The sequence below is a fragment of the Phalacrocorax carbo genome, chromosome 2, assembly GCF_963921805.1.
Source record: "Phalacrocorax carbo chromosome 2, bPhaCar2.1, whole genome shotgun sequence".
Lineage (NCBI taxonomy): Eukaryota > Metazoa > Chordata > Aves > Suliformes > Phalacrocoracidae > Phalacrocorax > Phalacrocorax carbo.
The window spans coordinates 144,320,763-144,348,023 of NC_087514.1; the positions used below are offsets into that span (position 1 = coordinate 144,320,763).

The following is a 27,261-nucleotide window of genomic DNA, read 5'->3' on the forward strand; positions in this document are numbered from 1 at the left end:
AGACACCCACTACAAGCTAGTCAAATGAAGCCTGCACATTAAGAGCAGACAACATTCAGCCAGTTCTTCCCATGGCTAGACACTGTTTACCTTTCTTCATAGCATCAGTCATATTCATTCACAGTTGGAAGACTCCAGTGAAAATCACAAGATTAAAGCTGTTTAACAAGTCACCACAGACTTTTCCACTCATCCAGGACTTCTTCCAGATAAAACTGATCAGCTCAGTCTGTCACAATGTGAAAGGCAGTTAATACATTTTCTTCTACTCTTAGCAAGATCTTTCTCAGGACTGGATTCTTGTTTACAAAAATATTTTTTATATCTTTGATATATTTTATGGGAAATTTATGAATACACACAGTGAAAGAAAGAGTAATTTCCTGTATGTTCTGTTTTTTTGGTTTTTTGTTTTGTTTTGTTTTGTTTTGTTTTCTTTCAGATATATAAAAATATTATAAGATGTCAAAAGCATTGGTATCAAAAAGGCTATTTCAGCCAATATTTCTGTAGGTATTGCCTTCTTTTTGACATATGCATCTTATGCCTTGGCCTTCTGGTATGGAACCACTTTGATAGGCTCTGATGATTATACAATCAGTAAAGTCTTTACAGTAAGTATTCATCAGCAGCTGAACAATGTTTATGAAAAATATTGAACTGATGCTTTATAATCATATTAGAATATGTGACTTCAAATTTTAAGTGAAGTTGAAGTTAGCATTTCAAACTACATTTTTTACTTTTTCACCCCTGCTAACAAAACAGAACCAGTACAGTTCTGCATACCAGTGATATTTCTGTAAGCTGGCTAGCAATGTAAAAATCACCTACCGCAAAGCCCCCTGTTAAAAAGCCAGCTTGGATCAATAATAATTAGCTGTTAATTTTTTATTTAGTCACACCAGATCTTTGCTAAAGGACTCGGGTATAACTTCTAGGAATCATGATTCATGCCAGGTGGTTGCATTCAGGAGAGAAAGACCAGGCATCAGGTAGCATTACATTTATAACATGTTAGCTCCCATCTTAGATGCCGTTCATTTACCTACAGTCTTTATCTACACTGAAATCAGGTTGGACCTTTTGTTGGAGAGCTTGGGGTAGGACGGTGTGGTGGAAGGCTTGACCCCAGCCACAGCATGCCTGCTAACAAGTTTAGACATCAGCAGCAGGCTAGCCTCTCCATTATGCTCAGGTATCAGGGTCTCTAGCAAGACCCAAGAGTCTTTGAGGAGCAGCTCATTTAATTGTTCCCTCTTGTGAATGGGCAGGTAAGTTAATTTTGTGGCCAGCAGGACTAGGGAAATATCACCCTTTGTACTCGGCACTGGTGAGGTCACACTTCAAATATCTGTGTTCAGTTTTGGGCCCCTCACTACAAGAAAGACATTAAGGTGCTGCAGCATGTCCAGAGAAGAGCGACAAAGCTGGTGAAGGGTCTAGAGAACAAATCTTATGAGGAGCGGCTGAGGGAGCTGGGGTTGTTTAGCCTGGAGAAGAGGAGGCTGAAGGGAGACTTTATTGCCCTCTACAACTGCCTGAAAGGAGGTTGTAGTGAGGGGGGGTGTTGGTCTCTTCTTGCAAGTAGCAAGTGATGGGAAAAGAGGAAGGGCCTCAAGTTGTGCCAGGGGAGGTTTAGGTTGGATATTAGGAAAAATTTCTTCACCAAAAGGGTTAAGCACTGGAACAGGTTGCCCAGGGAAGTGGTTCAGTCACCATCCCTGGAGGTAGTGTAGACGCAGCGCTTAGGGATGTGGTTTAGTAGTGGACTTGGCAGTGATAGGTTTATGGTTGGACTTGATGATCTTGAAGGTCTTTTTCAATCTAACCAATTCTATGATTCTAGGATTTTGTCCACTCCAGGGCAAAGCCAGGCAGGTGAGTTTGTACTACCAACCTGCTGCAGAAAACAGCTGAGAAGGAGCTTGCTTTCATGTCCTCAAAGCAACTGGTAGAGCAAGGGAAGCAGGAGCACCTGCAGCCAGGCTTCTGCCTTATCTGGCAAGCAGCACATGACTGCAGAGCAGGGGTTATGGCTGGTCCTTGCAGCAGGCAGTACTCACTGTCACCTCCTCTGGGCCACTAACAATTTCAACTGTAATGGAAGCTTGATTTAATATGTGGGTATGATGAGAAAAAAAGGCAAATAAGCCTTCATTTCCAACATCTGAAATGGGTGGCAGAGTCACATCTATTCAGAAAAACCACCCAAACACAGAAAAGTCAGACCCTGGGCTGAAAAAGTTAGATTAGAAATTAATCTGCTAACTAATTAACAATTAGCCTGCTTTTGGTGTGACAAATAATTTCCGTTTCACACAAAGAAGCTTCCAGTTTCCTCAAACATTTGTTTCTGTCCTTGCCAGTACTACAATGGAGTAGATTACTGCGCCTTTACCTTTTGGGTTGAATTACCCTTGTTATATTGATATCCTGCAGAAAAATGTTATTTCCTATTAAGTATAACAATGAACCATATAAGGTTTGCAAAGAATCTAGCAGACAGAGGAGGGAACTGAGAGATAAGGAAGCATTTGTTTTACAACTATATCCTTGAAGAAAAAGTGAGAGACTCATAAAAGGGAACATCCCACCTCAGAAGACGCTGAAAGCTGGGTGATAAAATGTGAAATCAGTCAAAACTGCAGTAACAAGGGGAAAGGTAAAAGCAGAAGGGGGAGATCACGACCACCAACTCAATTCAGGACTGAGAAGACTTGTCCCCCCACTCCTGTAAGGAGCATGCAGGCTAATTTACATAGCTAGCAAGGCTAATTAAAATATAGGTAATCAATAGCAGATAAGATAATAATTATTAACCAATTAATATGAATTTAAGTGGGTTTATACTAATCATGTAACAAGATAAATACATTGTAATTTCCTTGTGCTGTGTGCTAGCATTGAGGTCTTACCATCTAGCACCCATCTTTGTGCAAATAGGAAATGAATAACACACCTCCACTCTGTGTGTATTTTGATGAACTGGGTGAACGATCCCATTTTGGGGAAAACAATATGAAGAAAGAACGATTTTTTAAAAATATATTTTTAATCACAAAAGTAACCAGTGGCTAATTTTTGTTCAGGTGGAATGAAAAACATCCTTCTGTTCTATACTGTCACTCTAAAGAAGAATCCCAGACACCAGCACCTCACAATATTCTTCTTAACGTCCAGTTGTGGATGAAGAAAATGTTATTCCCTTTTCTCCTATTGATGTTTACCTTTTGTTAAATGATTGCCACCTATTTAATTGCTGCTTTGGTTATGGATCAATCTAGAATCAAAACCCAGATCCAGCATTCATGAAACAACTTGAAGCAACGATAGTTAATATTCTCAGATAAATGAAGCCATCTAATTAGAATTATTAATTCCTAGCTGTGTATTATGTGGGGGTTTTTTTCTTTTTAGGTCTTTTTTTCTATGTTACTTGGAGCTTTTAGAGTTGGACACACTGCAAAAAGTATGGAGGCATTTATCAATGCAAGAGGAGCTTATGCAATCTTTAGTGTTATAGAAAATGTGAGTATCTTTGGCATGTCTGCCATCCAAAAGTGTTGAACATCTGGCTTCTTTTCTGAATGAAATTAGCAATTGTGTGTACAATAGTGCAACATTTAACAATTCTGCCTAACACAATTTTGGGACAGGAAAACCATCTAAATAGCGGAATGTGAACCAATAAATGAGGAAGAAGCAAATTTCTACCAATTGTTGTTTTACCTGGTAGTTCAAAAGACCAGGTTAAAGAAGAAAAAGAAATTATTGCAAAGTTTGCATGAATAAATATACTTCAGTCTTCATTTAAAAAAAAAACAAACAACCCAACAACTGAGAGAGGATTCTAGATCTGTAACTATGCTCACTTTATTGGTAATTTTCTTTTCAGCTATCAATAATTCAAACGACTGCCTTTACAGTGTCTACATCAGTAGTGATTTGGCAATGTAACTTCTATTTTCAAGGCCTATATCAAACAATATTAAAATATTTGTATAGTTTATAAATGTGAGTTATCTAAGCACTATATATAAAATATAACTAAACCTAGGCTTGTGTTTCCAATTTTTTTCTGCATTAGATAACAGTTATGAAACAATGCTGACATTTTTACCTCTGAGATCACATCCAGCTTGCAGTTCAGAGATATGAGTGCAGCTGTTATTATATCCATGCTAACTCAAGTAACTAGCTGAGATATCAGTAACCGCAGCCTGACATGACTGACAAGGATTGGTTTGAGCTGTAATAGTTACTTGCCAAACTTACAGTACATACTGGTTTGCTGGGGCTGTAAACTGGTACATACTGGATGTCTGGTAGGGGCTGTAACCTTGCTACTGTAGTATCATAGTGACTGCAATATATTTTAAAACTGATCTTGGATTGTCTACACAAGATACTAGTGCACTATTCCTGATTCTAGGATGTTCTGGGAGGAATGAAAACAAGTGCATTAAAACTTAGTTCCCTGCCTGTGTTAAAATGGCACAGCTGCCGTCTCCCACAGTACATTAAAGAAAGGAGTGTAATCATGAACACAAATCACTCTTAGTATGCAATAGCTGGATGCAAATGTGTAGGTTGCTGTTGCAAATGGGTGATTTGGAACACTTAAGGAATCAGTGACAAAGGTATTAGCAAAAGTTATTTTAATATGATGTTGTAAAAGTGCACCTTAACAAAGTTTGATGGCAAGGTTCACTCTGTTAAGTACTGCATGGAAAAATTATAGAAAAGAAGATTGAGTTACACTTGGATTAAAATGATTCACAGAGCGACCATGGATGAAAAAGGGTAAGGAGGTTCTTCCCGTTGAGTCAAGAGGTTCAGATTAGATCCCTTGCTTTCTAAATTCTTGATGGAGCTTAGGTGCAGCTTGTCTCAGACTTGGACAATGATTTATAGCTAAGGGATTGTACATGTAAAGTTTGTGTAATGTTTCATTAGCATCAAGTCAGCATGCAAAGTTACCATACACAAGGTTATGCATGATGTCGGTCATTTACCACAGATCTGTCATTGGTAGGAAGTCTTTTTGCCTCGAGGAGCAAGCTTGAGATGTGTCCAAGCTCAAGGGGAGATCACCACCATGCAGCCATACTGCCTAGCAGGGAGACCTCAAAGAAGGCTCACTTAGGCTGTCATATTTATATGATAAAGTAGTTAGCTTGCAGTCAAATTACACGCAGTGGAAAAGGTATGCAGGAGGTTCCTTTTGCCACAACTTTCTTTGTACCCTGGTCTTGGAAAAGCCACCTGCTACTGATGTATCAATAGCATGATCAATGTTCCAAGTTCATGCACCAACGCTCAGGTTGCCACTCTGCTCCTTTTGCGGCTTCTTAGAGAACAGATTAAAACCAGAGGAGTTCACAGCCTGGCTACGGCTCAGGCCTTTACCTCTTCCACAGTCTGCACCGAAACACCGCCAGTCTGGTCAAGGGGTCGAGCGCATCTGTCACAGTTACTCCTTCCTTTCATTGATGTTTTAGATTTCTTCCTCTGTACCTTAATTTACACCAGTGAAGACTTAAGGCCCTGAGCATTTGCCTTGGTTACTCACCCCTGACAGCAGATCTGTCAGTAACCTGGACTGGCAGCTTCATGCATCTCTGAGTAGTTGCAGCTACTTTGCAATGAGGCCTGCTGTGCCTCGTTATATGTTAATATTAAGATTAACTAAGATTAAGATTAATTAAGATTTCACAGCCCTGTATCATGCTAAAATGTTATTAGGGATCTAAATAATATTTTTTCCCTTTTCTTGACATGCTGTTCTGCACAGGAACCTCAAATTCACAGTGCGTCAGATGCTGGCTGCAAACCAAAACACATTAAGAGAAATTTGGAATTTCAAAATGTTTACTTCAGTTACCCTGTTAGGCCAGATACTAAGGTATTATGCATGGACGTGATCCAGATTCCATTTAAGATAACCTGATTGCCTTAGAGAAAAACAATTGCTATACTTTAAAATGAAAGTCCTAGAAAAAATAGAAACCTTTGCTTTAATCTAGAACTGACAACACATTTTAGCCAAAACTGGCTAGTAAGAGCCAACCTTTTAAAATAAAATGTAACTTCATGAAATTTCCACTTAAAGTTAAAAGGTTGGAGATCCTTGTAAGTCAGAAACATAGTGAAAAACACTAATTGTAATAATAATCATTTTAAGTCAGTAAAAATACTATAGCAGTATCCTGATCTGCCAAATTGTCTGCACTGTAAGTCTGGTAAAATTATTTCTCTGAGAAACTGGCAGCAGATCCAACACCTACTTTATTGCATTTACAATGCAAACCCTGACCCTTTGAAGGAAGATCTAATTTGTTTGAGAGCTCTCACTGGGGTAAGTCTTGATGCAATTAACTAGGAGAGAGGTCTGAATAGTTTTTGAAAATATTTTTATTAAGAATGTCTTGGAAAATCATCTTTTCCAATGTGAAGGAAGTCCACTTTCACGAATCTATAAAAGATTATGAAGATGGAGAAGGACAGGGCTTTCTTAGTCACCTTTTAAAGAAATAGACAAAGAAAATATTATAGGTTTCCAGTTTCTAAAGAGATCATTTGAAATCATTAGGCATTTATATTAGCTGCCATTAGAATCAATACGAAGACTATGAAGACTACTATTCTGAGTGAATTCTGCATCAGGTTTCTAAAATGTTTATCAGATGATCTAATATTAGAGAAGGGCTTTGGTTTTTTACTTCTTTGTCCTGGTTTCAGGTGGGATAGAGTTTATTTTCTTCCTAGTAGCTGGTATAGCACTGTGGTTTGGATTTAGTATGAGAATAATGTTGCTAACACACTGATGTTTTAGTTGTTGCTAAGTAGTGCTTATACTAAGTCAAGGACTTTTCAGCTTCCCACGCTCTGCTGGGTGCACAAGAAGCTGGGAGGGGGCACAGCCAGGACAGCTGACCCCAACTGGCCAAAGGGATGTTCCATACCATTTGATGTCATACTCTGTAGATAAACTCAGGGGAGTTGGCCAGGGTGGCAGCGATCGCTGCTCAGGGATGGGCTGGGAGCGGGTGGTGAGCGATTGCATTGTGCATCACTTGTTTTGTACATACATCATTATTATTACTATTACTATTATTATTATCATTATCTCTTCCTCTGCTGTCCTATTAAACTCGTTTAATCTCAACCCATGGGTTTTACTTTTTTTTCCTGATTCTTTTCCTCATCCCACCTGGGAGAGGTGGGGCAAGAGGGGAGAGGGTGAGCAAGCAGCAGTGTGGTGTTTAGTTGCCAGCTGGGGTTAAACCATGACATTCTTTCTCTATCTATTACAGAGGTAAAATTTTTAGCACTTAATCCTGGTGCAAAAGAGCGAAGAAAGGAAAATGAGAATGACGAGCAAGCCAGAGGATTCAAGGGAACATAGTATATTAAGGAAACACCACTGCATACTGCTAAGTTGCCTTTGCCGACTGACAAAAGTAAGGTCTAAGATGGTAGTGCCATGACAGAAGATCTCACTCTGCATTGCTAAACTTGTGCGGATCTATGTGACATCAATGGCTGGGAATCCATTCCATGTGATAGCGGCAGGAACACTTCCCCAGCAAGGGCTGAAAACCTGCCCAAGACACAGAGCAGGTGTTTGTGCGCAATGACTGTGCCAGGCTTGCTGTTGTCACAGCTATATTTTAGCAAGGTTCAAACTACCCAGACTTCTCTCTAATATTAGCTTGTGTTAGGATGGAGATAAAAACCTAAATAATGCTGTCAGATAAGACCATTCTACATTTTAGCACTTTTTATCTTGCATGTTTATGTGTAAGAAAATACTGTGAAGATACTTCATACTTCTCACTTTAGTGGAGGGCGAAGTATTTGGTCCAAAGCTGACTGAAATCAGTGAAACGTTTCCATTTGCATCTTCAGGTTTTGGATCAGGATCCTAGCTTTTATCTTACTCCCAGGGCTAGTTTCCATATAAATGTCTAACACTGTAGTAAGTATATTACCATGTAAAAATTTGCAAAACAGAGACTTTGATTGAGTTCTAAAGTAGCTCAAGTGTTTAAACTAGGTTGTCTCAGTTCATACTTGCTCAATTTAACATAACCTGAATCTGACAATTCAAAATATTCTTGATTAAAATGGCAGAGGTTTTAGTATTACTAAAACAAGAGGATACTCGCTTTACCCTGTTCTGAAACAAGAATAATCCTGACAAATGTTTCATGGAATATCAGCTCTCCCACTTCTTTTAAGCTAAGAATCTCCTCATGATGACTTCCTACTGGGATACTCACAACGAGATATTATGATGTTTTTTATAAATATGCAAAACAAAAACTATAAATTATTTCTTCCTGGTAACTGACAAAGAAACATCCAAGAAAACATCCCTTTCATCTCATTGCAGAGAGGATTACAAATGCCTCTCTGTTTCTTGGTGTTTTAGAGAAAGTTACAGAGAAAAGCTCCCATAGGTCAACAGCAGTGTAAGAAGGAAAGGAAAGTTCTTCTTTTCCTCTACAGTTGCAGTAATTTTTGTGTGGCATCTTCACAAACTCTCAGAGTCTGAGCAGTAAGTTTGCCTGGAAAGCGGACCTTCACTTTTGCAGTATCACAAAATCACAGAACGGCAGGGGTTGGAAGGGACCTCTGGAGATCATTTTGTCCAACCCCCCTGCTTGAGCAGGCACACCCAGAGCAGGGGGCACAGAACCATGTCCAGGTGGGTTTTGAATGTCTCCAGGGAAGGAGACTCCACAGCCTCCCTGGGCAGCCTGTGCCACTGCTCTGGCACCCTCACAGGGAAGAAGTTTTTTCTCATATTGAGGTGGAACTTCCTGTGTTCCAGCTTGTGCCCATTGCCCCTCGTCCTGTCATTGGGCACTATCGAAAAAAGCCTAATCCCATCATCCTGACACCCACCCTTTAGATATTTATAGGTACTGATGAAATCCCTCCTCAGTCTCCTCCAGGCTAAACAACCCCAAGTCTCTCAGCCTTTCCTCATAAGGGAGGTGCTCCAGTCCCCTGATCATCTTGGTAGCTCTCTGCTGGACTTGCTCAAGCAATTCTGTGTCCTTCTTAAACTGGGGAGGGGCCAAAACTGGACACAGTGCTCCAATGGTGGTCTCACTAGGTGTGAAATGCCACATTTTGAAGGGATGAACAGAAGGAAGAATCTCTTTATAGAGCAGTAAAACTCCATAAACGTTTTGGAAACATGTGTCATTGTCTTGTAGAAGTTTGAAACTGCAGTAGGAGAAAGAGAGGCACAGCTGAGCAGAGGCCAGAAGCAAAGAATAGTAATTGCCCAAGCTCTGGTTCACAATCCTAGATTTCTTCTGCTTGAGGCAGCTTCAGCTTTGGATACTGAGAGTTAATTAGTTGTGCAGGCAGAACTGGGCAAGGTCAGTATTGCTCATTCATTTAAAGAGCTGCAAGAACCAGACACCTCTAAAAAGTCTAAGATAAGCCTGAATTTAGCAAATGCTATTTGTTCATACATAGATTGGGAACCGTAAATAGGGATGAATAATAAGATAATTTACAAAATAAATACATGAATAGTCTGTTTTGAAATCTGCCAGCACTAGCTCTGTCAGATCAGGCAAACATCCCAGTGGTGAATTTTTTTTGTAAGTGCCTATGAATTCAATTAATGGCTTCACAGGAAGGACTGAACTGTAGCAGACGTTCCCAGACAAGATTTACAGTCTTAACAATGGAGAGCTCAACACAGGCTAAGAGCTAAATATTCCCAAGCAGGTTTGGGGATCTACATGGGCTATGTTCTTATCAACACCCAGCAAAGTAATTAAAAACCAACTCAGGGGTGTCTTCAAGAGCAGCTGCCCTATGTTGACTGCCATCTAGACGTAACTTCTAAACCACCTAGACAATTGAAAAAAAATAGTCAATCCTATATTTCTTGTTGTTTTCTCTAAGTAAGTGCATGAACTGTTTACAAAATAATCCCACCTATTCCTTAGGCTGAATCAATCACATTCTTTGGGTTTTTTCCTTCTGTTTCTCTCTCACTATGCATCTATGCTTATTCTCTGGGCAAACACAAATTACCTCCATTGCATAAACATTTTCAGCAATGATCACAGTTTATGTATGCACAATATCTTCAGAAAGCATTTTGCCTTCATATGCTATTCTGGCTCAGGAGAAGTGCCTTACTTACCCACCTGTCATGGTTTAACTCCAGACAGCAACTAAGCTCCACACAGCTGCTCACTCACTCCCCCACAGTGGGATGGGGAGAGAATCAGAAGAGTGAGAAAACTCATGGGTTGAGATAAAGACAGCTTAATAGGTAAAGCAAAAGCCATGCACACAAGCAAAGCAAAACAAGGAATTTCTTCACCATTTCCCATGGGCAGGCAGGTGTTCAGCCAGCCCCAGGAAAGCAGGGCCCCATCACGCATAATGGTTACTTGGGAAGATAAAATGCCATAACTCCAAACATCCCCCTTTCCTTCTTCTTCCCCCAGAGTTATGTGCTAAGCATGTTGCCATATGGTATGGAATATCCCTTTGGTCAGTTAGGATCAAATGTCCCAGCTGTGTCCCCTCCGAACTCCTCGTGCACCCCCAGCCTACTTGCTGGTGGGGTGGGTGAGAAGCAGAAAAGGCCTTGACTCTGTGTAAGCGCTGCTCAGCAATAGCTAATACATGCCTGTGTTAGCAAAGGCTTTCATCACAAACTCCAAACATAGCCCCATGCTAGCTACTATGAAGAAAACTAACTCTACCCCAGCCAAAACCAGCACACTAATGTGCAGGGCTGTGTCTGGAAGAATCAGGCAACAAAAATCTACATTCTCATATTCAAAGATATTTTAGTCCCTAATTTTTACTTGGACACCTAATTGCCACTAATTTCAGTGAGAGTTAGACTGTCCATCCACTAGTCCTAATTCCTGGTAATTCACGCTACCTGTGAAACTACACTAGCTGGCACACTCAGGGATCGTTCTGCCAACGATGCCCTGCAAAGTGAATCCCAGAGATGGGAGGGCAGAGAACTGCTGATCAAGATATATTTGGTGGGACCCCGACTAATGGCTGCAATATAAAACTTATACAGCTAGTTTAAACAAGTTAATCAGCCTCTCACCTCCCCACCTATCTTTAAAATATGTCATATGGTGAGATGAATCTCCTGTTGATGTTTCTGGCAGAGCGTGTCAGGAAGACTTGCTCAGACTAGATTAGCTGTAATTGCTGATGTTAAGCAAGATGAAGCTAAGCTGTTGTGGGCTAAGCATTCATTTGTCCTCTTCTTGCCTACTTTTCCTCTTGCTATGCTGAACCTGCACCTCTATAGAAGGTTTACATCAGGTCTACAGCAGACCATTTTTTCCTGCAGGCTTCACCAAACCTCTTCTGAATCTCTTTTACTGTTTAAGTGGATGGGGCATTCTGCTTTTTATAATGAAGGACTTTAACTTGATTTTCTTCTACTTTTTGATGTGATTTTAACTTTTTACAATCATCTCAGACACAGTGAATCTTTCAGACTACCAAGAAAACGCATACTATTTTTATAGGGAGGTTTGAATGGCTGTTATTTCCAGTTCGTAAAATCATGTGACAACATTAACATATCAGGTTTAGCTGGAATATTCCACACATTACAGTTTTCTCTTCTATTTTCTAATTGTAAAACACTTATTAAGATTTTATTCTAGCAGTTCAAACTGTTAAGTGAAGATTTTAAAACTGAATTATATAAAACTTAGATACACTTTTTTTGTCACTAGGTATTAATAACAATTTATACCAGTCCACACACTCACAATGTGCCTATAAAAAAATCTTTGTTGTGTCAGACTACATACTTACAGGATTTATTTTGTTTTTCATGAGTAATTAGAGATGGAAAAATGTGAGTAATAGAAGTATGATTTTAAATGAAATTTTATACAAATATTTTCAGCTAAGTAAAATGAGTAATTTAGAGCAAGTAAAACTGCTAAGTGATTAATTTTAATATTTCTGAAATGCTCTGAAATAGGATTGTAACCGACATGCTTAATGGTAGATAGTCTTTTTTCAGTGGAAGCTGGATACATACCCTTGGAGGATATTGAAAGGGCAGTTTCAGAAAAAGAACATTTGGATATTTGTGTTTAGAAAGTAATAGTCTGACATGCAAAAAACAGAGTACCTTATTTTATATTTTAAAATAAAATATGTTTTGCGGTATTTAAGTTACATTTTTGCTTTAGCTTACCTTGAAAGAACTGAAAAATATTGTGAAATTCAAAATTTCTCAGTTGACAATTTTGATCTTTACTAGAACATCATTTCCAAAGGACAAATTTTAAGTTAAAATATTTTGTTCATCTCTAATATGAAAATGGGAAATATTACATGTACCTGACAATGCTAATGCAGAGCCACCATTACACTGTTTCCAGGTCAGGAAAGGATGTACTACACTTTTTATCGCTCACCATTTCTCAATGGTTCAAAATGTGGATCTTATAGCTACACTTGAAAATGGTGTCATCACAGAACAAAGCACTCATAATGAATTAATAAAACACAATGGAATTATGGAATTTACAACAAGATTATTAATATGAAGGTAGCTTTTTTACCTGGTTTTTTTTTTTTCATAGCTTTTATAATATTTTGTGCTATTGACCTAACTGGATTGAATTGCTCCCAAGAGGTACCTCTAGCTTTGCAGTGTTTTCTCAGAAGAGAAACTCCATGGGGAAAAAAAACCTTCCCCAAAGACTGCTAAACTTCATTTTAAGAAAACTTCCTGTAAAGTAAAATACGCACATGTAATTCAAGGTTGTGAATTACAGCAATTCTAATGAAAAAAGTTTCTTTAAAAGTAATCATTAAAAATAAAGTATGTGAAAAGGTGAAAATGAAGATTGTGGCAAAAAAACCCCAAGTTCTGGAGCTGATCAGACTACTTTTCCAAATCATAGAATTATAAAATAGCTCAGGTTGGAGGGGACCTCGGTGGCTCACCTAGCCCAACACCCACTGAACACAGGGTGGACTCTGAAGTCAGAGCAGGTTGCTCAGGTCTATGTCCTGCTGGGTTTGGAATACCTCCAAGGATGGAATCTCTCAAGCTGTCTCCTGAACTTCTCAAGCAGTTTCTCTCAGGCCTTAATTTTGAAGCAGCTGGAAGTCTTGCTCCTATTCTTCAGAGCTCCGTTCTCATGTTGAAAGTCCCTCTTGTTGACTTTCTGATTCTTTTTTACTTTAAGACCATTTTAAATAATTTTTACATTTTAAATAAGCTTTCTGGTGGGTCTCTTCAGTTAACTTAGGTAACTCTCCTGTATGTTTTCAGAATAGCTTAACATGACAAAAAATGAGGAAAAAAAACCCTGTGGCTAAAACTTCCTCCTATCCCTTATAAGTGTTAGTGTATTGGCAAAGTTTTCACTGATTATAGAAAGGACTTAATGAAACTTCAATACTTGATTAGTCTTTGAAAAATTAGTCAGTTCTCATCAATCTTCCATTAACTTAACAGGAATTGTTGTCGTTTTTATTTAGAACTGATCATCATTTGAATGTACAGGATAATACAGAACCATAGAATGGTTTGGGTTGAAAGGGACCTTAAAGATCACCTAGTTCCAACTCCCCATGGCAGGGACATCGTCCACTACACCAGGTTGTTCAAAGCTTCTTCCAACTGGCCTGTGAATACTTCCAGGGATGGGGCATCCACAATTTCTCTGGGCAACTTGTTCCAGTGCCTCACCACCCTCACAGTAAAGAATTTCTTCCTTACATCTAAAATAAATCTACCCTCTTTCAGTTTAAAACCATTACCCCTCATCCTGTCACCACACTCTCTGATAAAGAGTCCCTGCCCACCTTTCCTGTAGGCCCCCTTTAAGTACTGGAAGGCTGCTAGAAGGAGCCTTTTCTTTTCCAGGCTGAGCAACCACGACTCTCTCAGCCTGTCCTCACAGGGGAGGTCCTCCAGCCCTCGATCATTTTTGTGGTTCTTCTCTGGACCTCCTCGAGCAGGTCCATGTCTTTCTTATGTTGGGGTCCCAGAGCTGGATGCAGCACTCCAGGTGGAGTCTCATGAGAGCAGAGTAGAGGGGGAGAATCACCTCCCTTGACCTGCTGGTCATGCTTCTTTTGATGCAGCTCAGGATGCAATTGGCTTTCTGGGCTGTGAGCGCACATCGCTGGCTCATATTCAGTTTTTCATCCACCAATACCCTCAAGTCCTTCTCCTCAGTCCACTCATTGCCCAGCCTGTATCCATGTTGAATTACCCCAACCCAGGTGCAGGACCTTGCACTTGGCCTTGTTGACCTTCATGAGGTTCACATGGGCCCACCTCTCTACCCTGACAAGGTCCCTCAGGATGGCTGTAAACAATTTTAGCATCATATTGTGTTTCATTTCAGGAACAGAAGATCAGTTACAGGAAGAAGGTAATGCACCAGCTGTCTCTGAGGAAGCACAGAAGGGATCAATACTAACTGGACAGAAAATACAGTCCACTCAGAAAAGCATTAAAAAGTTCAGAATACAGAACAATTAACCTGATGTAAAAGCTGTTCTGCTTGTGAGAGTCTCTGTAGTCTTACCTGCATATGCTTTTCATAACTAATGGTGTAAGAAAGGAACATAATCCCACTCAAGAGAGAGTAACTTTTTAACAAAATGTGTGAAGGCAGCCTATGTTTCTGGTTAAAGACTCATAAATTGACAAAATCACATGAGAGTTCTATGGAAACAGTCTTTTCTCCTGAAGATAAATTAATCTTTTGTTGTTATACTTGAAAAACTTTATTTGAGTGATATTATGAAACAAAATTACTTGAGTATGGGGATAGCCTAAGTAGCAAGTTAATTCTTTTAATAATAGAACAAAAATAAAACCAGGTAATTAGTCATATAACTCAAATAATACACCCTGAATAGAGAATAATTTCTATATTTGTCTAAATGTTTTGCTATCTGTTGTCCAAAACGTCTGCGTTAGCAAATAAATTCCTGACAATTAAGATATCATTGCTGAACTGGCTAATGACTTAAACTTGCAAGAGATCATATTCAGCACTGAGTAAGGAGCAATTCTTTTAAAATTCAATACCATGAAATGCAAAAAGTGGTTTAAATTTGCAACTTCTTTTACTGGATAGTCCCAGGAAGGGTAAGTGGGATTTATGACTAATCCTTCCAGAGAAAGGCTGAAATTGTTATTGTTGGATGAAATAAGAGCTGATATAGCATTCATTGGTCTTTTCCTTCTTCTTTTATGTTATTAATATTGGGTACTGAGTAACAGCAAGAATTTCTGCAGTTAATTAATACATTTTTTAAAGATCAGTTAATTTGGGCTTTCCCAACATGGAATATAGGATAAGGAGGATATTACAAAGAATATACATGTCGCTCATTACCCTCCATTAATGTATTATATTTATCCTGATGGATAGAATCCTTTTATTTTAGAACAGGAGCCTCCAGTTTTATTTTTTAAAATTATGGAGTTGAATAAAACTGAATGGTTGTACTTTTTTATTGGAACTTTATGCACAACTATCTGTAAGTCCTTGCAACTCTTATTTTCAGTTGTCATTCCAGACATTATAGGGGTGAGTATAAAACAAAGGAGTAAAAATCTTCACTGCATGCTTTACATTTTCTCATTTTTTCCTAACTACCTTTATGATAAACCAATAAAAGGATCCTTTCTTTTTTTCAATTTGTACTGCAAAAGTGAGGAACCAGGCAAAGCTCCTTGCTATGGAGAACAACAACGTATTGTAACAAAATGCTTAAGCGTATGCCTCAAAATGAGGATTGCTCTCATTGCAGCACTGTGTTTGTTCACATGCTTAAAGTTAAAAGTAGTCAGAGAGAAAAAAAATATCATCTTGGACACCAAGTTAGGAAATGTCATGTTTTAGGAGACCTGGCAAGTTTGAAGTCATGATTCTATGTATAATAAATAGGAGATTTATGAAACGTCTTTGTGTTTCTTGCGGAAAACCTAAAAACAAGGACTATAAGGCTGACTGAATAGATCGAAACAGAGGAAGACTAGATAAGGTACAGAAGACTTGAGGGAATTATCTGTACAATAGAATGGTTTTTCAAAAGATAAAGCATCCAGTTCTGCAGAATATTTAGACCAAATTAAGCACTTCCAGATGTCATTTGGTGAATAAATCTCAATTGTCTAGGTAGCAAATATTTCCTGTCTAGTTTTCAAATAAAACAGAATAATTTACAATGGTTTCATTCTTTTCCAGGCTACAGGTTCCAGGCTGGCACTAATTGCCCAAAATGCAGCTAATCTTAGGACTGGGTTTGTTTTGTCACTGATCCATGGCTGGCAGCTGACTCTTCTGCTTTTAGCCATTGTGCCAATTATTGCTGTCACAGGAATGATTCAAATGAAGATGCTTGATGACCATGCAAAAAAGGATAAGAAGGAACTGAAAATGGCAGGAAAGGTGACGTTTTTATCTGGTTTTATGTTTTACTACACAGTGTTGCTTAATAGGGACACTGGTGATGGATCAAGAATATACTCCTCAAAGAAATCAAAGTCTGCATTGTTGTATTGTTCTGACAAAATGGTGATACAGCAAATATGAAGCTGAAAATTGAAAACTTTATTAATTTATGTTCTCAAATAGTTTGTAGTATTCAGAGCTTACTAAGCATTTTAAAAGTCCTGAGTCCCTCATGCCTGCCCCAAGTCTGCATTTGAGTTCCTTATTCTTTCCCAGAACTGTGCTTTTTTTTTGCTTTTCTTCATTTCTTTCCAGCTTATTTTCTTTCAGAGCCCTTCTCTTCTACCTGTCACATATCTTCTCTTTCTCTCAACATGCAGTTGTCTGTGGGCTTACTATAAAAAGGCACAGTATAAAAACCACCAGTAACAAGGATGCATAAAAACATCACAGTGACAGTGTAGCTGACCATGCCCTGCAATCCTTTGCTGTGATTTTCATTCCTTCCCCTGTCAGCTGAGAAGGGAAGCAGGAGCCTGGGAATCTGCTTCAAAGGAAATGTGAGCGTGGTAGCAAAGAGGGAGGGTGTAACTTCATTTCATAACTTCAAGGAGAACTGTTTTCTCACTTCCCAAGAAGTGCTGTCTCGGAAGAGAGCGTGCTTTGTGGGGGCTGGGTTTTTGACACACCCCAAGCAGCACAGCACCTGTGTGATCTTCTGCCCTTTCACTCCTTCCCATTACACTGTGGTCAGCTGTGCAGGGAAGTCCGGGCACAGCAAAACTTATTCTCTCTTTCCATTATATATATGAGGAAAGTTTCTCAGAGGCATTTCTGTGCCTCCAGGCTGATTAGAAATTGGTTTTGGGTGTTTATTCCTAGCTGTTTTCATGCTAAAATTAAAAGAAAGGAAATTCCTCTTGGTTTTGCCTGCCAGGCAATTTAGTATGAATCTACATAGCAGTGATTCACTGTAAGGTCAAATCACAACGCATCTGCAGAACACTGTCCCCTGACACACACAAATGAGTATTCTCTACTAACATTTTTTCCCAGTGAAAGTGTAACAAATAGTCAAGAGAATTCAAGGGAATTAACTAATCTTTTATTTATCATTAATTTTACAACAGTTTTCAGCTGAGGCTTACAAAGCAACTTGAATTTAACAAAGTTTCACAACACTCTTTTGAAATAAGTATCCAGTACAATCGTATCATCTGGCTAAAATCGTTATCTGTTTTCTGTGTCTTTTTCCAGATCATACAATGATTGCACTGGCTACCTACCAGCCTTGGCTCCCAACAGTAGTTCCCAGCAGTGGTTGGAAAAAGGCAAGGCAGGGTAACGCAAGGGCCAGAAGTGAAACTTGGAAACCTCTGTGAGGCCTCAGGTTGGCTGTTAGAAAAACAAATTCATTAAGGGTTGTTAGTGAGACAACCGTAAAGCTTCTCAGCCTCAAAGCCTATTTAAATTGGCTGTGCAGAGAAAAATTTCACTTCACCTGCCTGTAAAACTGTTCTTATCAGTAATGCAGACATAAAGAAAGCATGATGTTTTTCTTTGTAGGAGAGCCAGATAATATTTACATGCAGTTATGTTAGTTTTTCCACGTTCTTTAATTATTTCAATATCTTATCCCTCATGTTACGTAGTCTGCTGTGTTTCTTATTTGTAGATTGTCTAAGCATTTATTCTACTCACTATGTAGAAATAATGATGTACAAAAAAGAGTCTGTCAAGTGCATGGGTATAGTTAAGTTTTTGGAGGTTAGCTTTCATGTGTTTAGAGCTGCTAGGCTTTTCCTTTTTCTTACAGAGTTGAAGGTTGAGAGTCATGTTTGCTTCCAAGCTGTTTTCTACACTTACTGCTCTACAAAGGCTGATGACTCACAAGCCTAGAGGTGTTTTGTTACACATTAAAATAAGAAGTTAAAACAGATTTATTTTTAAAATAATGTATGTGTTGAAAAAAAAAGAAACCTGATCTTCTTTACATGATAGGGTTGTCAAGAAAAAATTCAAAATTCTGTCACTAATTATTCATAAAGTTTTGCCGAACAAGTAACCTTGTTGAGTGCATTCTTATGTGTTGAAGTATTTTAAAGTTATCTCATAGTCAAGCTGTTTACAGCTGATTATCATTATCTCATGCCAGCTTCCTTGGAGACTATTTGTGAGAAGAGTTACATGGTTGTTAGGCAGTGACCTGATTATCTGGTTTTGGTGGACTGTATTTATCAAAACAATTTTTCGAGATCCCCAATTTCTGGCAAAATTTAAAACATATGTATTTCCATAGCAATTCAGCAAAATGTTTCACTCTCAACACATCAAGCAAACCTGAAGGAAAACAAGTCCCAAGCATCTACTTTTAACTCTAGGTAAAGATCTAGCTTTCTCTTTAAAAGAGAGTTCTTCCTGGAAAACTGGTTGTCTTTCTTCACACGAGAGATAAAAATAAACTACCACCACTGAAAGGTAGCGCAGAAACAGCATAGCTAAAAAAGAGTAAATGTAGTTCGTTACTTCCTTATGAGCAGCAGAATTCATCATACACTTTTCTAATGGAGCCGGTTAGCTCCTGGTACAAACCACAAACACACGATTTGGAGCGGTGCAGACACTACAGGGGGCTTCTGTGAAGGCGGTGGGATTCCACAATGTATAAATCTTACATGGGTGAAAATACATGGCAAAACAGAAAGATTTTCAAAAATATAAAATTAATAGGAATTAGATGCCAAGCTGCCATATGGGTCAGGAAAATCTGGCTCTACATTTTTAAGCATGGCCAGTAGTTTTGAGTTTCTTGTTTAGGAGCTTTGAAAGACTCCTGATATTCCAGAAACGCTGAGAGGGCACCTTGGGAAAGGATTTCTTTATAGGTGAGCTCAAAATCACTAGTTGCTTCTGAAAATGTGGACATAAGTTTACTGTGCAGTTCCCAATGCATTTGCAGGTGACGTAGGCTTGTTCAGTTCATCCTGACTATGCTGCTGCAGCGATGACAGCTGCATAGCATCATCCTCGTGACAGATTACGCAAACCCACTGGAAAATAAAATCCCAGTGCTGTCCTGTGCTAAAATATATGCTGTCTCAACTTCACTGCTATAATCCACGCTAACTGGTTATATTTAACAGTAGCATATCTACAGATGTTGCAACCACACTTTCAACAGTACTGTAGACATGCTTCTATTACAGTTACTCTATTTATCAGATTCTGTTTAAATATTTCCATATAATCTTGTTTTTCTTCTGACAAATATCTGCTCTCTGATACGGATTTCTTCAGAACCCATAGAAAATACTCAAACTTCTGTTACTTTGACTCAGGAAAAAAATTTACTATATATATGGGCAAAGTTTGCAAGGTAGGTAAAAGAATGCTTCTTAAAAAAAATGTAATTCCTTTTTAAAATGAACATAAATTAACACCAATAAACTGAATCACAATTTATGTCTGCCAGTGCATCATAAAATCTTTGATTCCAAACTCAACTTTGACATAAAATATATAAGTTGCCTTTGAGCTAATGTTCTTGCCATTTTAGGTAATGTTCTAAAGGTAATGTTTTAAATTACTTTTTTTTTTTCTCTTCCCCAAATTCTTCATGAAGTTGTTATTGGCTGCTGTAATTCTTGAAATGGAAGACTGTCGTGGTTTAGCCCCAGTCAGCAACCAAGCACCACGCAGCCGCTCGCTCACTCCCCCCTGGTGGGACGGGGGAGAGAATTGGAAGAGTAAAAGTGAGGCAACTCATGGTTTGAGATAAAGACAGTTTCAGAGGTAAAGCAAAAGCTGCGCACACAAGCAAAGCAAAACAAGGAATCCATTCACTCCTTCCCATCGGCAGGCAGGTGTTTCGCCGCCTCCAGGAAAGCAGGGCTCCATCATGCATAATAGTTAATTGGGAAGACAAACGCCATCACTCCAAATGTCCCCCCTTTCCTTCTTCCCCAGCTTTATATACTGAGCATGATGTCGTATGGTATGGAATATCCCATTGGTCAGTTGGGGTCAGCTGTCCCGGCTGTGTCCCCTCCCAGCTTCTTGTGCACCCGGCAGAGCTCAGGGAGCTGAAAAAGTCCTTGACCAGTGTAAGCGCTACTTCGCAACAACTAAAACATCTCCACATTATCACCACTGTTTCCAGCAAAAACCCAAAACATAGCCCCATACTAGCTACTACGGAGAAATTTAACTCTATCCCAGCTGAAACCAGGACAAAGACTTTATTAATTCTTATAATCACAAGCTCTTTCTTCTGAGGGTATCTATTGTTTAACAATCAAGAAGTCATTTTTCACCTGTATGTTTAGGTAGGATTCCTATAAAAATCCATGGGATTTTCCTGAGGGTGGACCTGCATAGCAGCTTCTGTATTTGTTCGCTCTGCTATTTTATCAAGGTACTATTGCAGATCATGTGAAACCTCAGAAATTGTCACTTGTTTTAGTTCAATGTAGGACAAAGCACAAAGATTATTTTTATTGAAGTAATTTCTTATTTGTAGCAATTCTAAAGTTCTCGATTTTCCTCATGTGTCAGTTAGTTGACACTTTGAATTGCAACTGTATTATAATTTTGAAAATAATTTTAATGAATGTATGAGGTAAAGACAATAGAAATTGTACATGCTCAAAATAGAGCAACTTCTTCATCTATCCCAACAGCCTCATCATATTTTGCGGAGAGGAAACTGAAACGTACAGGACTGATGATGTCTTAGGTTAGGATCTTAGAAAGAGCTGGAGGTTATTTTACTTTAAAATAGTAAGGACTTGTGATTTTTGTTCGAATTATAGGATACTCTTCACATTCTTGAATGCTACAAGTGGATGTACAATACAATCGTGATTATATGTTTTTTCTGATATAGAAATTCTGTAAAGAAGGCACATATCTTTCTATTTACTTTTGCCTTTACACAAGCTATTATGTACTTTACTTACGCTGACTGTTTTAGGTTTGGTGCCTATCTAGTAGGAAATGGACATGTGCATTTTAAAGATGGTGTAAAGACGTGTGGTTTAAAGACGTATCTCTTTGTTAGATTCTTTTTTGTCCATGTGGGAGAATATGTTTGATTTTTCCATAGGTATCATGAAGTCATGGAGTATAGAACTGAAAAAATCAATAAATACTTGTGTCTTCCATTCTTCACCTTTACACTCCCTTTCTTTCCTTACACTATTACAAATCCAAAATAAATGAAGATTTTATCCTGTGTTTAGCTACCTATATACAATTTCCCTTCTAACCAGGCTGCCCAGGGTAGAAGGAAGGCAACATGAAGACAGGCAAAACAAAGCCATTCCTTGTTTGCACAGCCAAGAAGGTTTCTTTAACAAGAGAATCACACGGCTTAGCTGTAGGGAGCGTAGGTGGACAAGATTAAAAGGTAAGTGGAACAAGTAACAAATGAAACTGAGGTGAGGAAATTATAAGCCCTGGGACAAGAGAGGTGGAGAGCAGGAGAAAAGTTCAGCAAACACCCAATCTGGAAAATGCCCAGCCGAAGCTGAAAAAGCTTCTCTGAGTGTTTCCAGTGAGTTGATCTCACTGACTGGCACCTTTCTAACCTTCCCTTTCCTCCCTCCCTATCTCCAGCATCTAACCAAGTCTTTTGCTTTTCTCTCTGCAGCTGAAATCCCTGTCCGTTTTTGACAATAGCCACCTTGTCTCCCATGCACATCCCATCCTCGCTTTCAGCACTTGCCACACTATTGCCTGGCAAAAAATGCTGCTTCTTACCCTGATTACACCAATGTCTCAAATACTAGCATTACCCTGCCTTCCCCTGCACATCAAAGTGAATCCCTTCTCCTCATGTATCTCCCTTTGCTCATCCCAGATTTCACCTCTCTTTCTCATCTCCCATTTGCCTTTTACCTTTTTCTCCTGCACTCAAGGATTTGATTGTGCCTGGAAAACGACGCCATTCAAAGGAAATGCGCAATGGCAAATTTCTCCATAATTCTCATAATTCTCAGACTGCTCCACAATACCTTCAATTCTATAGATGAAGAAACTGAGCTGCAAGGAACTATACATCCTACCACATCTCATGCATTAAGAACAGAAACAGAAATTCAGACAAGTGGGCAAGGAAGGGAAGCTTGGAGTGCTACTCTCCTTCCTACAAAAAAAATTATGGATTTTCTCAATAAGGAGGAAAGTCACAGAGTCTGCAGCAGACAGGTCTTTCTTACCCTACCTCAGCCTTATTAATGAGTATTTATCTGAAGCCCCTCATCCCCCATAAAAGCTTTTCTTGCCTCTGCCACATCAATGTCAATATATTTTTCTCGTTTTCATCTTTACAGAGTTTTTTCAGCTGTTGTATTTGGTGCAATGGCAGTAGGACAAAGCACTCCTTTCGCTCCAGACTACGCCAAAGCTAAGATGTCAGCTGCCCGCTTGTTCGTGCTGTTTGAAAGAGTACCCTCTGTACATAGCTACAGCGAGGAGGGAGAGAAGCCTGCAAGTAAGCACGGTGTTATGCACAGCATAGCATACGCCTCTAATTTATTTCAAGCCTGTTTTGTTTTTTTTCTCCCACCCACATCACAGCTACTGAGAACAAGTAGTGCGTGAGCCGATTCACATCTGACCCATCCAACCAAATCGGGGTTAAGCATTACTTTGTGTCTTCTCCTGCCCAAACCTCACCTGCTTCGGTGAAACAAGTTTAAGACCCAGCGGAAGACTTTCTTGCATGAAGGTACCTACCTGAGCATGGATCTTGAACATGTAACTAGGCCTGTAATATTTAACCAGAAATTTTTGAGGGATAACTTATTTGCAAGTTGTCCATAATGAATTGTCACATACTTTAGTAACCAACAATGTATATGAACATATGGGTACATGTGGCCTGGCATATAACAAAGAGGACAGAACGTTCCAAAAATTTATCACATATATATTATAAACCTTGTATATATTATGTATATATATTCATATATATACATACACGTAATAAAGGAAAATAGCTATGAAGTCTTATGAAGTATTATACATTTAAGCTGTTATGTTCAGTGGTCATTTGCATATGTATATATTTACATTTTATATATCCTCATTCATATGAACTATTTCTTCTTGTATAGGCATATATCCACATTACATATATTACATTATATAGTAAATTAATTAGAAAACATCTTTAAGCAGAAGGATTGATTCTATACACAGATCAAAAATAGTAGATTATTTTCAGTATCTTTAAGGACAAAAATGAAAAAAAAAAATCAGCAAAGAACATGCCAAGAATCTGAACAAGGTCCTTGCAAAGCAGACTGAAGACAGCCACCTAGAGTTATTGTTACTTTTGCAAATGTAATCTTGTTTAACAGATTGTGTAAGGGAAGCTGTCAGAATTTGTGTTTACAGAACAGAATCTTATTTAAAACATGCCTGCAGGGTAGGAGAGAATTTTTGTTTTCACAACAGCTTCTCACTACATATTAATTCCTGGGGGAAAAAAGAAATTTGATCCTTTGGAAAAACTCTCACTGATCTCTTTTATCAATGCTCTTCATACTCTTTTATGATCTGTTACACTAGCCTAAAAAACTGACCTAACTCTACTGTTTCAATCAGAAAATATTTGGTGGAAATACAGCAGTCAATGATGTGGCATTTGACTACCCAACCCAACCGAAGGCTTGGTACAGTATACTCTGCCATAACAGCGGGCTCTCACCTCACAGCCAGCTCTGTGAGAGGGTATGATGGGTTTCAGACTTCAGTAGCAATTGTCTTCACCTGAAACTCACAGCCTCCTTTTTTTCAACAGCTCATTAGCCAGGTATGTAAAGTCACACATGGTGTTGGCTTGGAAAAACAGGCAGAAGCCCACCTTCTCTCCTTTTCCCTATTCATACCTGTTATTACCTCCTGGTTGCATCTGATATAACAAGCTGAGTCTCTGGTACAGTGGATCTTTTTGCTGCAAAATAAATAGCACCTTGGAGGGAAAAGCAGTTTCAGGTTTTCTACGTTGGTTGTGAATAATTATGCTAGGGAAAAAAAAATCCCAGAGGTTGATCTGCTCACGTCCCACTGAGCAGCTGCTGGCAGGTAAATTTAAGCAAAGGCTCTTTCTACCTGCTGGCTGAACTCGTCAGCTGAAGCCAGCATCTGCTTGTCAGCTCGCTCTTGTTGAAAAGATGGGCTAGGACAAATATTTCTCAGTCAATAAATTCCCACAGGCTGAGGAGGTTGGTGGGTTTTCACTGCAAGGCCTCATCTCTTAGACGGGAGATGTACATTTGTTAGCACAGCAGGTAACAAACAGGGAAATCACAGAGCTGGAATCAAATTTCTTGAGTAAATTTGTGTCAGCTTTAAAATAGGGTGCAAGGCAGACAAGATTTTGAATTTGACTGGCTTCTCATTTATCCTAAATCACTCTCAATGTCACTCAGGCCGAGTTTTCTTCTTACAGAGAACCAGGGTGGTGAAAGAAGAGCTGACTGCTCAGGCTGCTTGGTGCTAAGCCAAGTCTTGAGTTTGCTCCCAGCAATGTCACAACCTTCCTCTTGCACCCTGCACTCAGCTTCTTTGCACCTGGGTCCCCTACCCCAAAACAAATGACACTTGGCCAGCATCACAGGGTTTGCTCTGCAGTTAAATACATTCAGAAATGTGTTTCTCAGCTCAGCTACTGTATGTAGGCTACTCACTCACACTTGCCCCGGTGACTGGGAAAGGGGCTGCCCCAGACTCATCACTCAGTAGAAATCCAGCTCAAACATCACACTCCACAGGATTAGGTCTGAATCCAGGGTTACACTTGTGGTTACTTTCTGTGTCTAGAAATACATCACACATGGGGGACAAAGGAACCCAGCTCTCTGGTGGTCAGAAGCAACACACTGCTCTTGCACGAGCTCTTACAAAGCAGCCCCAAATCCTGCTGTTACACGAAGCTACCCCGCACTGGATACAGAAAGCAAAAAGGCTTTGCAAGCAGGAATGGAGATTTGCAACTTAGCTGGTCATGCCAACAGGAGGCTTCTTTTTTTATAAACAAACCAACCAGCCTTGCCCACCCCCCATCCCAAAAGCAATTCAGTATTATCAACTTTCAAAATAATTTTATTGCAACATTTGACATCTTTGTGGCGACAGAGTGCAGAACACCAGGTGACATTACACAACCTTCAGAGTATTTAAAAAAAAAAAAAGCGGGGAGGTGGGGGGGGTCACGTATGTGCAGGAAGTCAAAAGCGGGTGTATTAAGTACACCATTCTTACTGCTTAGAAACTACACAAAATTATCCAGCATGTTATTTGATTACACCATGATTTTAGAATGGAACTATTTGGCCGATTAAGTTGTGATTTTTTTAATGAGTGCAACTGAAATTTGGAACAGTTTTCCACGTTGCTGAAAGTGAGTGAGAAAGTGCATGGCTTGTCAAAGGAACCAGACCAATTTGTCGGGGAAAATTTCTAAAACTGACAAATTAAGACCTGCCTGCGGCAGTGAGGAAGAAGCAGTCTGCGGCCCTGGAAAGTCTGCTTGACCTGACTTCTGGGGCAAGTGAAAATATGAACTGTCTGTCCCATCCTCCACCCTGATGTGGGAGACTAGGGGCACCACAGGTGGAAACAGCTGCTGTACTTGGTCTTAATTCACTTTTTGGTTTGTTCATTGTGCAGATTGTCCAAGAAGCGCTGGATAAAGCCAGAGAAGGTCACACCTGCATCGTGATAGCTCACCGCCTCTCCACCACCCAAAATGCTGACGAGATTGCCGTGGTGCAGAACAGCAAGATCGTAGAGCAAGGGACCCATCAGCAGCTCCTGGCTGAAAAAGGCATCTAGTATTCTCTGGTTCAAAGTGGGCCATGCAATGCGTGACAGCGGGCAGTACCTGTTGCTGAAGTGCAGCTGTACAGCTGGTTCAGCCTCTAGTACGTGTTTATTAAGGATGTTTCACTACTTCTGGTTTTGGTAAAATTCTGTAGTTCCCTTAAACCCCATAACTGATAAATAAATGAGGTACATTTGCTTTAAGAACCCAGCCCTCTTCTTCCGCCAGCACAAAAGCTGTTTTTACATCCTCACCACAGATAGACCCAAAGCACTATTTCAGGTATGACTGTTCCTAAATAAATGCACGTGCGAACCAGATCAGGGGAAAAAGGAAATCTGTTGGGATTGCCAACCAGTTCAGTCCCACCAATGCAGAAACCTGGCTCCTATTCTTGGCTTGCCAATGCACTAATGGATGCAGCTGATTTCTGCAACCCCCTGCTTTAGCCTCAAGGTCTTCAAAGCAAATGGTGCCTGTCCTATCACAATGGGACTGCACAGCTTAACCACCCTAACCTGAAATCAGAGCCCCTACTGCATTATTCTCCTTCTGCATTGATTACAGGCTTTCCCAAATGCACACAAGGAAAAAAACAAAACTAACAAACATGCTACAAAAACCCACCCCTGTTTAACACTTTATGCTGTAGTCCCACGTGGTCCACAGAGCATAAACTTAGCAGAACAACTTTTGCATCAGAAGTGCTTTACTCCTTACAACAAGAATTAACACCACGCTTGTCAATTCACGCATCCACAGCACAGCACATAACTCGCAGAATTTGGTTTTGTTCTCTCTGGGTACATTTCCTTCTTCAGTTCCTCTAGGCAAGGCACAGACTGTCCCAGCTGAACAGGAAATTCTGCTTACACTGCTGATTGAACGACATTTTCTCAATGATACACTTGCTAAAATAGTTTTCCTTTTTCCATGTTTCTGCCAGGATTTCTA

The 27,261-nt window shown here is 39.4% G+C and overlaps 1 pseudogene; it reads left to right on the forward strand.

The window, feature by feature from the left end:
- LOC104042126 (phosphatidylcholine translocator ABCB4-like) overlaps window positions 1-26,318 on the forward strand; it is a 36,380-nt pseudogene extending 10,062 nt beyond the window's left edge.
- Window positions 26,319-27,261: the final 943 nt, after the last annotated feature.